Source organism: Haemorhous mexicanus, chromosome Z (genome assembly GCF_027477595.1).
Source record: "Haemorhous mexicanus isolate bHaeMex1 chromosome Z, bHaeMex1.pri, whole genome shotgun sequence".
In the NCBI taxonomy this organism is placed as follows: domain Eukaryota; kingdom Metazoa; phylum Chordata; class Aves; order Passeriformes; family Fringillidae; genus Haemorhous; species Haemorhous mexicanus.
The window spans coordinates 74,837,199-74,850,999 of record NC_082381.1 but is presented as its reverse complement, the minus strand read 5'-3'; positions in this window follow the sequence as shown (position 1 = coordinate 74,850,999).

Here is a 13,801-nt window from a genome sequence, read left to right as displayed (position 1 = left end):
TTGCCTTTAGAGTAAATGCATACTCATTAAATATCCTTTGTTAAACTTTATTCCTAAATTGTCTGCTGTATTTCTCCAGAAAGTGCAAGGCACACTTTCTGACTTATCCGTCACCTTGCAGAAGACCTCTGTGGGATTCCATTTTGAGAAGCATTTCCAGAGGGCATATAGAGGGTCAGAGTCTAACATTGTCCAGATAATGTTCATAAATGATAATCACCAAAGTGATGGAGTGTAATTAAAATTTTCCATAATTCATCTCTCACTTGAATGTGAATGTTATTGGTGCATCCTAGTGATACCACTGCTGAATTCACAGAGGATCTCTACAGTGGCTTGAATCAATCCTTTCAAAGGACACAAAATACGAGTCATGAAACTACTTATGAAAAATAAATCAAAGATGGAAAAAATGGTCCTCCTTTCCTCTGGGATCAGATTCTGTCAGGGCATTGGTGTCCTAACCAGAACAGATTAAAACTAATAATCATTTTAAACACTGAAATTACAGCAATTCAATAATCCAATCCTCATTGTTGATTATGGTTCAATAACGTGAACCAGAAGCTTCACATTGAAAATGTGATTTTCTAAAATATAATTGTGAAAAATGGCATAGTTTTAGTTCATAAAAATATAGTCGAGAAAAAATCCAGTGAGAAATGAGAAGAACTCTCTCCTCCCTGAATATTAGAAACCATCCAAGTCCCTAAGATCAGGGTGTGGTGTCAGCATTTTGGATGCACTTAGGAGCAAGTTAATTCAATTTACCAGCAGCAGCAGGAGTGGCTGTGAAGATCCCAGTGTGTGTGCAGAGCTCCTGTGCCAGTCCAGCACCTTTGGATTGCAGAGACTGTTACTGATGGGGGTCAGTGCAGATCAGCACGTTCCCATCCCAGGTGGTATAATGAGCCAGATCCAAAAATGATGTTTAAATGCTTGATTCACTTCAGCTTTTCCCTTAAGTGACATAAATCCTGAGGATAATTTAGCTTGCATGCATGAGTCCAATTAGATTAAAGGTGCTAGTGGTACTGCTAATCATCTTGCCAACAGCTATACCAATTGCCATTCAGGATGGCCTTTCTCTTCTTTAATAGCAGGATTATTCTGTTAGGATGTTTACTGTGGATTTCTTGCTCCATCCGTACACTTTAGACAGGAAGCAGATATTAATGTAAACCTATTAAAAATGTTGCATACATGTAAGACATCAATTCTTAGCTAGGGTAATCTTGAATATTTTTAGCTACTTCTGTAAATCTGCAGAATAAATTATTCTGAAAAGCTGGCTGAGTAGTTTGAATTTCCTGGGGCAGAGTCTGTGTACCTCTGGGTTTAGTATCCCATCAAAAAACCCATTTGAGTTCCAGAGTTTTTGAAAATGTCTGTCACTTAGTAATGGATCAGATTTTTAAAAAGTACTCCAGTCCCCATGTAGAAGATGTTAATTTGCCTTTTGAGTTATTTGACTCAAGAGATGAATCTTCAATTCACTGATTTTTCAGTTTCCTGCATTTTTTATAGATTCCATAGAGATGGAGTTCCACTACTGCTTTTCTTTCCATATTCTCTAACTTGCAGACTTGACTTAACAAATATATTCAAGCACCATTTACATTTCACTTCACATTTCCATTTGTTTCAATTTCCATCACACTTAAATATTTTTTTTATAGATCACTTACATTTAATGTGATTATAGTAATAAAATAGCTTTGCCTGGGGAGTTTAAATTATACATGAAGCCCATGTAAGCTCAATCTCTTAAAAATACACATTTAAATAGAAGGAAATTGAATGTTGAATGCTAAGGATTGGTGATTTACAGTGAATTCTGGATCAATGTGAAGTAAAATTGAACAGGTCATTTTCCATTCTCTTACTATTGTTAAAAATGCAGCTTATAAAAATGATCATTTAGCTGCCTATTGGCAGGTAATGCCTTTTGCCTTAGTTTCACACTAAAAAGAATTTAAAAGATTAATAAATTAAAGACTTTAATCCCTTCATTTTATTGTTTTCCTCCTGAGAGAGAAGAAATATGCCTCTCCTTTGAATTTTTTTAAATTAATCTGAAGAATTTTGGTATCTTGAGATCCCTTTATGGTAAATCCCAATCAGTAATGTTTATCAAGAGCAAACCATTTTTCTTGCACATTTTATATAACCTCATTTTTTCAATGACTGATAGATCCCTTACATAACAGAACAACATGCTGCTTCAATAGTTTGTTTCAGGGATAAAAATCAAAGAGTTTTAAAATTCCCCGGAAAAAATTGGCGATGGTTTTAATCAGCTACCATGTGAAGTTCTGTGCTTCTGCTGAGTAGATATTTTTTGAAAGATGCAGATTAAGCATCGTTAAAACAACTTTTTATTTGCAGCGTTACATCTCTCAGCAAGTACATCTGCTCTCCAGTCCCTCTGTGCACACATAGCCAGAAATAAAAATAAAAATAAAAGATTTGAAAGCAGAGATAGAAGGTATTCGATAAGAGAACTATAAGGGAAAGAGGAGAACTATCTAGGAGAAAGAAAAGGTAGTACTCAACGGGCTTGGTACTGCCTGACTTTCTATTATCTGCTCAGAAGGACCAGAGACTTTTTTAGATTAAAAGATCTGAAGATTTTTTGTTGATTGATGTTTTGCTTTGTTTTGTGTGCAAAACTTATCTGAGGGAACCATCTTCACTGTTTTTTTTTTTTTAATGGTTTTGTGCTTAGCATTTCTTTTAGTCTAGACCTATCTTGCAAATAAGATTTGTTTCCATAGATTAAAGCTCTCAGACTCTAAGGAGAAATACTGCATCTACAGGAAACATCTGCACTCCAAAGCACTGTTCACACATCTGCTGCTTAAGTGTCTTGTAAAAATCCGAGTTTACATGTTTGCAAAATCTAAGAATGTAGAAAAACATGTTTGGAAAGGCAAGAACATACTAGTAGATGTACATGAGACAGAATACTTACCCTGGAGATACCTTTGAATATTAAACAAAATCAAAACTTTGAAAACTCCTTTTTCTCTTTAAATTCTGGAAAACAAAAATAGTGTTTAACATGTCTAGAACTGAGTACTTTGTGTAGATTTTCTTCCTCTTCATGTTGGGAGAGAGAAATGGCAGAGAGGAAGAGAATAATCTGTCATTCAGCTTGGGTTATTAGGTTTAGCTGGACATCCTCACCCCACAGCCTGCTCTGAAACCTCGTCCTTTGATTTTCAGGTCTCTTTTATATTAGAGGGCTCTCTTTGATCTCCACAGAAGATCTCACTTTGGCTTTTCATGTATATAGGATGCTTTTCAAGACGCGGCACATTGCAGGATGGGGCAGAGGTTATCTGCAACACCATTTGAAAAGCTCTTTCCTCTGAATGAAATCATGTACCCAGTGAAGTTCTAGTGACAAGATGAGTCCATTTTCCAAACAAATAGTCACTATGAAACATGGTGTATCAGTATGTTTAATGCTGTCGCCTAACCTGCACTTTGAAAAGTTGTCTTGCAGCAGAGCACTAAAGGGTAGGTGGAGATTCTGCATTTGTAAATATGAACTATTAAAAATGTTTACAATCACAAATTAAATGGGTGATTAGAGTGAAATGAGAAGTCACAAAGAAGAAAAGTCATAGTAAAAGAGGGTTATTTTCTTAGTTATTGACTGCCAAACACAAACAGTTTACAGGGGTTTCTTTTTCATGTTAAACCACAATAATATTTAAAAACAAGTTCTTCTTTTTTCTCTCTTGTCCCTCTCCTTCTTTCATTTGTGGTTCACTTCTGCTATATTAAAGATTCTTAAGCAAGACATGCAGGTTTTTTTTACTTGAGCTGTTACTTCAGAAAAAATATTGGTACAGTGTTTTCAAACTGTCATTAAAAAATGTGGCTTTTCTCAGTTCTTCCTGAGCATTTAATAGACCATGTGTGATCATTTTCTTTTGGTATTCCTAACATTCTGTCTGCAGTCTGCACATTTGAGGCAGCTGTTTTCAACTTCTTTCTCTTTTAGAATATATTTTTGTACAGCTGGCAGAAGGAAAAGGAAAAAAATTGGCTCAGGCCTGCATGACAGCAGCTCCTCATGAGTGCATTCTCTTCTGGTTCTTTATTGTATAAATTGTTCTCACAAGACCTTAGGCAGGCAGATTTGCTTATGCTTATTTGATCTGGCTGATATCAGCTTGTCAGACTAATGCAAGGTGTTTTACATCTGCTGCTATGCTGCTGATAACCACAATTTGCTGAAATAATAACATTTGATCCAGAGATCCTGGAGTCCTGGATAGGACTGTGAGGGTGGGTAACCAAAATAAGGAGCTACCTTTAAAAATGATCTTGCTACTCTGCAAAGTTTTGTAATGCTGTGGAAAGCCAATGGAAAATTTAATCACTTAATCAATGTGAGCTCCCATATTTAAAGCCAAAGAAGATACACTGTGAAAGAGCACTGAAGAATGCAGAGGTCATAAATAGAATGTGCAACACTGTAGGAATTCACCCTGTCTGTCTTTTGGTACTAAAGGACAAGGCTGCTCTTCCTAAGTCACCCAGAATGAACAAAAGGTGTTGAGAGAGGGTTTCAGGGTGCTTATATGAACATCATTCCCACGTGCCTGAGGCTCCAGTCTATTATCCCAGATTCTCCAACGCTAATCAGTATGAATACTCTTCCTTAAATATCCCTCCTTCCTGTTGGATTTTCAGTGGAGAAAAGTACTACATGCCCACAAGCAGTCACACATTCCCATGTGGACTGCAGAAGACACTACATCTGACAATTATTTTTCTGTTGCTTATGTAAAGTTTTCATTATCAGGGCCTTTTCACAATTTATGGTTAAAGCAAGGCACAGCTTTAACTGCTGAGAGAGTTTAGCAGAAGACTCTGCATTTAAATAAAATCTCATTTCTTGAAAATGTCTTTCTTGATTCTTTAATACAATCACCTGCACTAATACCACAGAAGTCCAATTATTGTACAGCATTGGAGTGCCAGGTGATTTTGGCAGAGGTATTACAGAAAATATAGATAAGTCTGTAAGTCCAAATCTGCTGGGCTATACAGTTTACCCTAGCAAGACTCTTCAGTACTCCCCTATGATATTTCATTCATTAGTGCCTCCCTAATCCCTAGGGTATTATTTAAATGGCCAAGATAAATGGATATTTAAGAGCTGCTATTTATGGCATATAGTGTTTAAATCTGCTTCTTTTCCAAACTGAGCACTTATGGCTATTTCAGATCAATCTCATCACTGGTCTGGTTTGAATATCTTAATTTTCTGCTTTTAATGCGCAATAAGTAAATGCAAGTTGCTATTTAAATGTAGCTAATGTCATAAATACCCTTATCAAAGTGTTAATATCTATTCAGATGTTAACAGCCCATCTAAAACCCAGATGTTAGCCAACCCATCTAAATTCATTTAGCTGTGAATGTAGAGAGATTTCCTATAGAGTATCTGATTCATCTCTGCCTGGATACAGTTTCCACTATCACCATCAAGAAGCTTATTGTGCCATTTATTACTGTAATGGACATGCAGCTAGGAGGAAAATGAGGGAAAAAAGGTATTTTTATGTACAAAAATGAATGACAGCATGATATCAGGTCCTCACTTCTAAAAAAATCCATCCAGAATCCACAGTCACAAGTTACCACCCATTAAGTCTGAAAAGCTACATGTTTTATTTATTATGACAATTAAATATCTACTGTTTCATTACCAAATAACTCATCAGAAGCAATGTCTTAACAAATGTCAGTTACTATAAGACAATAGATTATAAAAGTTACACTGGGCAAATCAAGATTGGTTGTACATTCCATTATTTTTGTACTTAAGGTGTAAACAATTTGTGATGGTGAAAATTCACCCATGAAGGTGAAAATTATGAAGATTTTGCTGAATCACTAACATATAAGCTTCCAATTCAACAGAAGTTAAGAATACTCTAATGGCCTACGGGTTGTGACTGAAACGTGTGAGAAAACAGTTACGATTTAAAAAATATTTGGAAAAAAGAATAAAATTACTGTCATCTGTGTAGCATTCTCTTAAACAGATGCAATGACTTTATTTTATTTCAAGTGGAATCAGTATGGGTCCCCTTTTCATTTCAGAGAAATGAGGAGACAGAAACTTAGTGATATCTAACAAATTTTTGCAGTTTTTTTAAATGTCAATGCATAGACAAACTTAAAGGACTTAAACTTTTCTGGGATTTGTTCCAACTGTCCCTAGTCAGTACAAACTAGCTTTGATATTGGCTTTGATATCTTGCTGGGACTCATGACATATATTATGTCAGATTTATTTGCAATTGCAATACTTCTCCATTAAGTATTTCTCAAATGGCACTCTGTTTTGGTTGGATCAGCAAGGTGTGATCCTACTCTGCATATGGACATTATTTACATATACACATGTACAGGTTAGGATTTCTGTTTTCAGCTGTGACTCTCAGTTGTCCTGTAACTCTACAGTAATTGCAATAGTGGCACTGCTGGCAAAGCCAAAAAGCTTTGTACTGAGTCTGCAAAGCCTCAGCATTGAGGCTTGTAACGCTTGCTTCACATGAGCTTCCCTTGCCCTGCCTAGAGTCATTCTTGTTTTAGTTATAACAGCAACTTTTCTAATGCCTATATCTAATTTCTTTTACTTTTCTTCATATAGTATAGCCATGTTATTATATGGGTAGTATAAAAGAATTTAGTCTTCACAGAATAACAGATTTATGAGGCCAGTAAAAAAGATAAACTTTGGACAAAGAGAGTCGTGGTATCACAAGTGAGGCCTTGAGAAGTGGGATAAGAGGACATGATACACAGGCAGGGTCACAAGCTGGCACTGGAGACCTCTTGACTATCACATCTTGCCAGTGTTCAGGATAGGGTTCGGAGAAAAAGAACAAAGAGTGAATTAGAGCAGCCACATGAAAACCACCATACGTAGTATAATGGAAGTAACATGAACTCACAAAACAATGAAGAGAAATAAAATTGTAAAAAGCATGTGAGCAAAGCTAATAATTTCCTAAGGTGAGTCATCTAGGAAGGGACAGGAGACCATCAATATCAAAAGCCCATGGCAAGGGACATAGGATGGTGATGACCAGCTGTACACTTCATTAGTGTATCAATGGTTGCTGTTAACATTAGGACTCTAAGAGGCAATGAAAAGGTTTGGATAAGATGAAAGCAAGGCATAGACATCAGGAAAAAATTATATGCACACTGTATATGAATTTTAATGTCATTATTTTGGAACTTGTTTTCCCTAACAACACTTAATTTATTTTTTCATTAAAATAGATCATCTCTAATAATATCTTGCTGAATATATTTTTAAGATTTCATTTATACTAACAATAAATTCATAGATTTCTGTATTCAGTGTGTTTTCTGTTTGTCCTAAATTATCCCACAATCTGACTTATAAAACAGGCTGGAAGAATTGATATGTGATTAGATGTGACATTGCATACTGAGCTGTCAAATCTGAACAGGTTAACTTGGATGTTCTTGAGTAGTCAAATGGAAAATTAGGGTACATCCTAAGAGTATTGAATTGTGACTGGCCACCACGGGTACAGATCTGATCTTTGCAGATCAGGAGTTCATTCTTGGTTCAGTTAACCAAGTTAAAACTTCAGTGTGTGTGTTGGCAGATTTGATTTTCATGGTGAATAACTCTTGAGTACTGTAAAGCACTAAGCCATTGTTTGTAGGACATGAAAACCTTGACAGCTTTCTAAAATCCTTTTGCTGTTTGAGTAAAGGTATTCATCTTACGGGTAATAGGCTTCCTAACTTGGGGGTGTAGGATCTATAGTAAGAAAAATTAATTCTGGAAAACAAGACTGCAACAGAAAGATCAGTGAAGCTGGGTGCCTACCAAGTGGTGGCATCATAAATTTAGTGTGTTGGTTGGTGGAGAAGGCAGAAATTCCTTGATGCTGGGGACCTGAATCTGATGCCCAGATTGAGGGTCTGAGCAACCTGGAGGCACCACAATGATTCTGAAGCTATAAAACCTTCCTAGGAATTTGAATCAGACTGAGAGTGATGTACCCACATGGCATGGGGATGGTGATAACCTGGGTGAGAACTTGTGTTGTTCAGAGCACAGTCCTTCCTCAGGAAGGAACAGGAGCAGACAGAGGCACTGACTTGGAATTGGCCAGACAAGTTTAGTGTAGACAGGAGGTGTGGTAAAATGACTGGGAAACATCTTGAATTGGTGGATTCTGTTTTATATGGATTATTCAGGAAATAACATGCACCTTTTTTGGTACCAATCCTGTTGTCTTGGTCTTGTTTTTGGTTGGGTTTGGGTCTTTAAAAAAAAAATAGATGTTCCATACAGTACTTCCTCTGCAGTTCCTTTGTTCAATATAAGCTTAATTTTGTACATTAATATTCTAATACTTTCAGAATTTACTGAGAAAAATGAAATTCTGAATTAAATTGATATTCAATAAGAATGTAGCATTAATTTTTCAATTTCATTTATTGATTAAATGGTATTATTACTGTGTTCCTTTGGCTGCTTATCCATTTTGTTCCTTTAACTACATGATTCACTTTTATTTTAGAATAATTTTTATTTCATTCTTTTTCTCTGCACAGAGTAATGTGTGCATTATTAAAACTGTTGAATAGTCAAGACTGAACTCATTCTCCTTATTGCACAATAATCTATTAATAACTCCACTAGAAAGAGAAAGTGAATCTCAAGTGAACCTACTCCTTTTATTCACGTGTTAAATAAGATCTGGCTGAAGTCTCAAATTCAGGTCCATCAAGCTAACTAGAAACAGCTGAAGTGTGTGATGACAAAAAATGAAGATTCATATCACAAGAGCAGATTCCACAAATTTCATAGAATATCTATAAAAGTAAAATTTATTGTCATTTTTAAAGATCTGTAGGTCTCCTTACAACAAAAACAAGATTAAGGAATAGTAACAATTATATACCAAGCTCCTGATGGATTTTTGGTCATGATGGGAACCTGGGGGCCAGATTTAGTAAGAGATTTAAGTACCTAAGGAGCAATTAGGTAATGAGATTTTTCAAAGGTGCCCACTAATGCACAAAGAGTAAAATTAGTGGTACATCAGTGATTAAGGTCTGGGCCACTTGTGTTCCATACTTTTCAGTCATTAGACAACTCCTAAGAGCATTAGTCTCTCAGCTTTTTTATCAGTAAAGGACCTTGTGTGGTTAAATACCTCCTCACACATAATTAAATATCACTTTAGCCAAGGAGAGGGACTATGGATATATTCCTAAGATAACACAGCTCTCTTGCAGTTGGCAGGGACATTGTCATCTCTCTGCTGGAATAAATGTCTTCATGAGTGTTAATCTAAGTAACTCTTCTGTGCAGGTAACCCACACGTGTACAGAAGCATTTTTATGGATCAGGCTGTGAGAGGCTCTGCCACTGTTCCCAGTAGTTCAGGTGGTTGGACCTACCATTAGAAAGGAGCAAATCACAATTAGGTTGTGCATGATGACACTTTTCAGTCAGAAGTTGTATTTAACATTTTATTTCGGCAAAACACAAGATTATTTTTTATCAGTGGAATTGAAGGAAATTGGAGAGACATTTAATCCATACAGTAACTTTATTGCAATACATATAGTCAAGCTTAGCTGACCTATTGTATTGACATTTTTTTGATCATAATTCAGTTTTCATGGCACCAGGCCCATTGGCAACAGGTGGGGTACACCTGTCTCAAAGAGGAAAAATATTTTTGCTCAAGGCTTAGCCTCTTCTCCCAAGCAACAAGTTGCTTCAATTGCACCAGAGAAGGTTTATATTAGATATTAGGAAAAAGTTATTCACAGAAATGGTTGTCAGGCACTGGAGAAGGCTGCCCAGGAAAGTGGTCTCTTTACCATTCCTGGAGCTACTTAGAAGAGATGCAGATATGACACTGGCTTAATGGTTTAATGGTGGACTTGGCAGAGTTGAGGGCTGGACTTGGTGATCTCAAAGGCCTTTCCTAATCTAAATGATTCTATTATTTGGGATTCTGTGAAACTACTCAGAACTGTATAGCTAATATGAAGCACCATGCTATTAGTTTTCTACCTAATTTTTAACCTGGAAAAACAAAAATAAAACACAAGACACAAGTTGAATATGTTTAGATATTTTGGCTTCAAATTACCAGAATTTTTTTCCATCATTGTAATTGTCAGGGGGTTTATTTTTGTCATTCTACAAGTCATGCGAAATGCCTTTTGGCATTAAAGTGCATCTAAACATCCAAGCCAAGTGTAGAAGAACATGGTGAAATCCAAATTCTGCACACTCCAAAGTGAACGGATTGAAGGCTCAGAAAATATACACCTGCATGCTGAAAGCAGAACCAGGTTACTGAGCTCAGAAAATTATGTCATCCCTTTTCCAATACCTTAATCCATTTGCTCCTTTAGTTCCCATTACTGATCCTGTCATATAGAGAAACGATCAAACCTGCTTTCAATGTTCTTTGATCTCATTGAGATACTCTCAGAAACATATAATTTAATAATACCTGCCTTAATTTAATTTCTTCAAACATATACAAAATTTCATACCTGCAAAGTAAGAGCAATGTCAAGTTTTGGACAATATCAGGGTAAATGACACGGATTCTAATCCTTAGCAGATGGCAAGGAAAGTTTTGCTTGCAACAATTTCTGAAGATTAATACTGAATTTATGCAAGCAGCAGCTTTTCTTTCTGAAGGAGGAATAAGTGCACATAATTTTCTTGTATTTTTATATATATATTTTATATATTAGGCTTTTCAGTCTAGTAACTTTATTGAAATTGTGAAGAAACCAGTTTGAAAAGGCAGTAGACCTAGTGCACTGTGTGCTTTGATGATGAATAAAGTAGAATGACTTCATTTGAGGGAGCACTTTGCGTTTCGAGTTAAGTAGTAGAGAAAAGAAATCTCACCATGTGCAACAATGCACTCATTTGCCAGGTCTGAGCTGTTTAGAGTAGTTAGGAGGAGAAAAGTAACTGATAAACCATTAAGAGGCAATTCCAATTAATTTGTGTCCAAGGAAGTGGAAATGAAATGTGAAATCACTGAAATATGGTACTCACCACATTAAAAATCTGATTTTAACTTCCACAAAAGCTAATGGGTTATTTATGTCACTACATTGTAGATTTTTGTAGAGGGGGGGAAATGTTAGTTATTGCTACACATTTAAAGTACTTCCAGTACAAATAGCTTGGTAATGGCAAGTAGTGACAATGTTTTGGAGAATCTGGACATATTCCTTTTTCACACTTCATTATTTATAACTATCATTTTGCACAATCCTAAGCTTCAAACCAAAAAAAGTATGGATTTAGAACTATCATTATGAGACAGAAGACTAGGTCATTAAAAGGGGCTTGCCATGATATGAGAAGCATGGAGTCAGAGAAAGGAAAATTAAAGACTTTTTGGCAAAGTACTCCTTGGAAAACAGCTATTAATGTCATAACCTCCTTGCATTAAAAAGAAATCAAATAGCCTTTTTCCTAAATTTAAGATTCTTGTGGATTTGGTTTTGTAGAGTTTTTATCAAATCTCATAATATCTAACATTGAAATGATTTAACAGGCTCCTAAAATAGGATATTAGTTTTTCAAGTATTTCAACACCTATCTTGCATCCAACTGGTAATGTGGAGACTGAGCATTTCTGTTCCTTTTAAAAGCATTCTGAACACCATCTAAGAAGATAAACAAATCTTAAAGTCACCAAGAAGCTTATTTTGTGTAATCTTGGTAAAGTCAGCCAGGAAGTTTTAATGCATGCCTCTTAGCTGAATTATCTGCAGGAAGATGTTTACTTAGCAAATAGACCTAATGGGCAGAAGGCAAGCTTAGCAAAAGTGGCATTTTAAATGTGCATTTAGAAATATCCTTACATATTTTAAGTTAGGTATCTGAAGTGCACGTCTACCTGGAAAAATCATAGTAGAAGTTAATTTGTGAACAATTCTCAGTGTCAATCAAAAAAAAAAAAAAAAGCTGTCTGAAAGGAACCTCTAACTCCTACTCAAAGTGGAGATAATTCCAAAATTAGAGATGCTTGTTTGTGGCCTTGTTTAGCTTAGTTTTGAATATCTCCAATGATGGAGAGTCCAATCTCTGTGAGAAACTCTTTTCATTGCTTAATGAAACTGACTTTCTTACCTTGCTTGCAACCTTTGGCTGCTGCTCGCCCTATTGCTCTGCACCCTGGAGATGAGTTTGCCTCTGCTTTCACAGCAGTTTCCCACCAGAACTTGGAAGGCTGCATTGAGATTCCCTCTTCTTCCCCTGCCTCTCCTTACAAGTTACCTGCTGACCTCACTTTCATAGCTCAACCACAAAAGTGGATAACCTCTGCTGACACATGGCACGACAGGCACTGGAGATGGTAATTTAGCACTCTGAAAGGATTACAGGATTCCTGCAGACTTGAATTTTAAGAATTGACCTGAAATAATAGCAATGACATAAATTTAAAATCTTCTAGGATTTAGCTGGAAAAGAACAGAATCTTTTTTTTTCCTGCAATTTTTTTCTCAGAATTTGCCTACCCAGAGTTCTACTCATGTGGTCACATGGAGTATCTCCATTATTTCTCATGGAATTAAAAGTTAAGGATTCAAAGGGTGGTCCTCACATCATCAAGTCAAATCCTCTTTCAGGGTTATAATCCCAGAAACATATTTAGTAGAGCTTCTTGTAAAATCTAGCTCAGGCTTATGTTTCCGGTGCTTGAGCTAAGAAGTGGTTCCACTACCCTGATGGTTAGAAAAACTATTCTAATTCTCAGGCTAGATGTATTCAGCTCAAGTTTATAACCATTCGTAACTGTGCCAGTGTTGCCTTTTAACTGCAATAGCTCTTTATCCTTCCCAGTAATAACAGTCCTGGTGTATTTATAGATACATCCCTTCTTAGCCTTTCATTTCCTGGTTTCAAAAACTGAAAATCACAGAGTGCAGCAGAGAATCTTTTCTAAAATGTTGTAGAATTGTATTCACCCGTCTTATGACTCCATCTGTTTAATGGTTCCCTTAGTGTCTCTCACCACCTGCACTGCTTCCTTTTACCTCACTCATTAAACACCTGACCTTACTGCTTCTTCTTTTGCAATGCTGAGGGGTTTGATTTTGCCTCACATATGTTCTGAAAAGGCTGTGACCATTGGCTCACTAAGACAGCAGTTTTGTTTCACCCTCCTTTTCTCTTGGAAACTTAAAGTTACTCAAGTTTTTGGTGGCTTTTTCCCCCCTTGACGGCTGCAAATAAAATAGATATATGTGATGAACAATAGAACAAAAGTGAGATGATCAAACCTGTTCCTATTGTTCCTGTGATGTAGGTAATAACTGTGAATCTTCTTGTCAGAGCTGTCATGAATTATTTGAGTGAAATTCTAAGGAACATTTCTTGTACTGGAATTTGAGATGGAGAAGCAATTCCTTCCCCATAAAGTTATTGATCCTGATTTCAAAAGCAGTTTTGAATGTTTTAAACACTGAACCATTTCTCTTAGTAGAAAAACCTGCATGTGAGAGTCGCAGCATCGCTAGAATTTCACAGTATCGTGCAAAATCTATGGAATGGTTGTACAGAGATGTTCAACATGGATTACAGAAAATTAATGATATCTCCACAGCATGGATGGATGAAAAAATCCCACCATCAAAAGCTATGAGATTAAGAGAATATCAGAAAAGGATAATGTTAGCTATTCCTTACTAATAATTCAATATCAACCTTTCGAATCAA